Source organism: Oncorhynchus gorbuscha, linkage group LG01 (assembly GCF_021184085.1).
Source record: "Oncorhynchus gorbuscha isolate QuinsamMale2020 ecotype Even-year linkage group LG01, OgorEven_v1.0, whole genome shotgun sequence".
Taxonomy (NCBI): Eukaryota; Metazoa; Chordata; class Actinopteri; order Salmoniformes; family Salmonidae; genus Oncorhynchus; species Oncorhynchus gorbuscha.
In genome coordinates, this window is record NC_060173.1 from 90240549 (window position 1) to 90245104 (window position 4556).

Here is a 4556-nt window from a genome sequence, read left to right on the forward strand (position 1 = left end):
CAAGAGACTGCAATTACAAATATGGTTTTGGCCAACAATGCAATTAGGATTCGAGAGATAAGCGAGCATATCTTGAATAATGACACAATATTTAACAACAATGCTGTAAGCTTGTCGACCATACAACGCATCCTCCAACGGCACCGAGTGACGATGAAACAACTTTACAAGGTGCCACTTGAGAGAAACTTAGACAGAGTCAAGAATATTCGACATGACTTTGTAGAGGTATGTATGCAACACTACTTCCAGTACTTCAGACATACCATATTTACTCATCTGTATATCCTTTTGTCTGTTAGAGTATTGGAGTTGGATGCCCATGTAATTCGCCATGAATTTATTTATGTAGATGAGGTTGGCTTCAACCTCACCAAAACCAGGCGCTGCGAAAGAAATGAAATAGGACAGAGGGCAATTACCAATGTCCCTGGACAGCGTGGGGGTAATATAACTGTGCTGCCATCACTCAAAACGGGTTCCTCCATCACAATGCCACACTGGGTCCGTACAATACCAGCCATATGCTCACTTTTCTGGATGCAATTTACACAATGCTTATCCCTGATCCAGATCAGGAGCCTGCTATATTAGTGGTTTTATGGGAAATGTTAGTTTTCACCGGGCTGTTCACTGGTGACTGCCCCCTCCCCTTACCAATTCCTGGACCCCCCCCCCCGGGAACCCACACACGCAATTGTGGACTTTACTGTATTCTAAAGAATATACTTTTGGTTTACATATGTTTATGGTTTTGTTGTATGCTACTGTATACCACAGTGATGTTTGGCCTAATAAATATTTTCTCTTTCTACATTGCATTGGTGTTTAGTGTACTTGTTAGCACTCTCAGCAGATTAATTTCACTGTAGAACATTGTATTGAAATGTAGATATAAGCCTATCAAAGAGCTTTAGATTTAGAACAGTGTTTACATGGTATATCCAAAAATGTACTATTATGAAAGCAGTGTTTGCCATTTGATGCAAATGCTTCATTCTAACATGTGTTTATGGCATTTTGAATGTAGTATTACATTTTGAAGGAGATGTGAGGCATTTTTGCATTTTGTGTGTGCAGTTTTGGGAATTTGTGTCTGGAGTTTTGAAAAAAGGAGACACTTTTGAAAACACGTGTAAGCAGTTGGAACAAACTGTAAATAAAAATATCAGCATTCTTTACACTGGGCATTTGTTTCCCTGAAGTAGTTTCTGAATTTGCTCTACCTCTTTTTGTAAATTCAGGACCTCAATCTGCATTAGATTTTTCTCTCTCTCCAGCCTCAACATCAATATGAGCTTGGTTCATATCAGTTCTAGGCCAGGCAAACGCCCTATCTAGTGTTTTTGCTGAGGTGCGAGATCCAGGCACTGCTGTTTCTCCATGGCACAGGGTGTCAGCTCAACTAAAGGAAAGGAGGTTATTAGTAGGCTATTTATTTTGTACAACATTTGAATTGGGGCTTATATGCCCAGCCTGGGTGCAAATGATGTTATGCAACATGATGTAACAGGCCTGATAACAGTCACATTGTAGTGAAGTAGCATTCATGTTAGTTTTAAGGTGCATTATGGTCTGATATTTACCAGTTATTTATTCTTACTAAATATTGGTAGGTCGAGTTGTCCGTCATCATAGGGGTTAAGGAGAATGGCAAACTTCTCCATCTTGCATATCTTCTGGGAGAGGATCAATTCCCTTGGATGGAGGGTACCTCCAGTCTGAAACAGCCCCTGCCTCTCCTCTGACACACCCTTTCTGGATTTTGCTAAAGTTTTTCCAGCACGCCTTCATCCAATTTGGGTCCCTCTTCTCTTTAATCCATCTCGAGACCATTCAATCTGTTGCATGAAATGGCCGAGGTGTCTTCCTTCTTTTTGACAGAATATACTGGTGTAACATGTCACTAATCATAGTTTAAAAACGTTAATCACAGATTAACTGATCCAGATTTTAAAATGAGTGGTGCAACACATCTCTTAATTATCAACCTAGTTTGACAAAACCTAGATTAGCTCTAATCCTAGATGAATTTAAACCATGTTGGTGCAACCCACCCTTGTTGTTAGAGAAAATGTGCATATTTTCCATCGCTGTGAACATCTCACAGAGCTCTATCTTGGCTTCCTGAACTCGTTGGGAACTCCCCTTTCACCTCATGTGAATATGTTCTATCTATGACAGTGTTTTTTTTTGTTTTAAAATCAGTGAATTATGTTAGGTTACTGGCTATAAATCAATTGCTGAATGAGCTACAGCCACAAAGCAACTCTCTCCTGCTGCGTTACAATGTAAGGAGTTGTTTGCGTTGTTAGTGGCTGTGAATTAGGGTTCAGCCAGGAGTTGATGGACAGTCCGAAGAGCGAATTAAATGGTAGGTAGGGACATCTCAAGTTGTGTCCGATTTCACATTCTGTTTCACATATGCAGAAGAGACTCCAGTGACCGTTCAATGCAAGCCAGTTTGATCTACGTGTCCACAGATTGATATATAAGAAAAAATGACAGTCAGAACCAGAACCACACAGGTCCCCTGAACAGTGTACTTTACACGGAAGAGGGTTTTTAATTCAATTCATGTAAATTATGCTTTTCAAAGTAAAATATTTTAAATAACATGTTGAAATTTTGCATCCCCATGTTGTCACATTTAATTCATATTCATTTGATGTGCTCACATGTTGCCAAGTGTAGTTTTATGTTATCACATGTTGCCAAGTGTAGTTTTATGTTATCACATGTTGCCAAGTGTAGTTTTATGTTATCACATGTTGCCAAGTGTAGTTTTATGTTATCACATGTTGCCAAGTGTAGTTTCATGTTATCACATGTTGCCAAGTGTAGTTTTATGTTATCACATGTTGCCAAGTGTAGTTTTATGTTATCACATGTTGCCAAGTGTAGTTTTATGTTATCACATGTTGCCAAGTGTAGTTTTATGTTATCACATGTTGCCAAGTGTAGTTTTATGTTATCACATGTTGCCAAGTGTAGTTTTATGTTATCACATGTTGCTTCACACTTTGTCATGTATTGTCACATTTTCTTCCCATTAAATCACGTTTTCACGAGAAGACACGAGATCATGTGTTCACGTGTGAAATTCATGTGGTTCCTCCATAAAGGATAGGCTTATTTTATGGTAAAGAGATGTTCCTGAACAATGCAAGATGCTGCACTGTTGACAATATGAGCAACGCAGATTAACAGCGAAGATTAGAGCAGCGCAGATTAGGTTGCTGTTTGATTTGAGCAGGGCACGTCTCCCTCACAGGTTTTGTCCGGTCATGTGATGTGCCATAACCCGGTGAAACCCGGGGCAGCTTTATCGAATCCCCTCAGTGAGAGCAAGGAGTGGTGACACTGCATTACAACTTAAATGACATGTTTTCCTCTCACAGTTAGGCAGTGTTCAGGTGAATGATTTAGTCATCGAAAAACAGTTTTTGAAGGGCCTTTTGATTTAGGCTTAGGCCTATTAGTACTGTGAGTAGTCCTGAAATGATCGAGCCTTGGTCACTCTAGCAAGCTCATTTCCATCGAATTTGCCTCGTCTAACTGCGCGCGCGCGTGTGTGTGTGTTTCTTTGCAGATGCTGGGTTTAGTTAAATATAAAAATACATTAGGCTACAATGCCTCCAGTCCTAGTGATGGCTCCACCTAACATAGAGACAAAATACCGCTGAAAAATACATTTGTTTTTTCTCCATCAGAGCCAAGGCATATAATTAGTTTAATTTTAGATGCCGTTCACGTGTTTTATGTTTTGTTCTTCGCCATTGTTTCACGTGACATCAGAGATGAGCTGAATATGCGCTTTCCACCCCGACTCAAATTGATTCAGATAATCATCTCTTGGCTTCTCCAATATGCGCCCCATTAACATTAAGCAACACTCTCTCGTCTCCTTTGTAGCACTCCAAGCAATTCAAACTGACAATGATTTGGCAGCTTTAAGGATGCGGATAAATACTGTCATTTACATTCAACACGCTAACCATAAACCTCTCTCTCTCTTTATCTCTATCGCTCTCAGACACGCACACGCACACACACATAGACACACACACACACACACACACAAGTGAGTCTGATTACCATAGAAGTTGTGTGTTTGTTTTAAAGCCATTGACCAAACACTGCAATGCTGATAAGACATCATGGACGGTGCAAGGTTACGGGACAAACACACACACACAGTAGCCTATATCACTTGGCAGAATAGTCTATACACAAACCTCATGTTTCCACACCTGCCAATTAAACGTGCAGCCATGCGAATCAGACAGCCGTGGTTTCTTAGCAGTGCCGGTGTTGTCAAAGCCCATCTTTCCCCCTGCATAATACACTCCGGGTTCATACCAAATCCCTGGGGGTGAGGGGCGGGAGAGCGCACTCCAACAACACGGGGCTATGTTGTTCCCACTTGTCCTGCGGCCCTTGGTAAGGTCAACGGCATCATACACTTTACCGTGTACCAGGACATTTTAGCCCAAAACCTGATGCCTTTGCCCGGAGGATGAAATTTAGCTTTACATTGACCATCCGGCAAGACA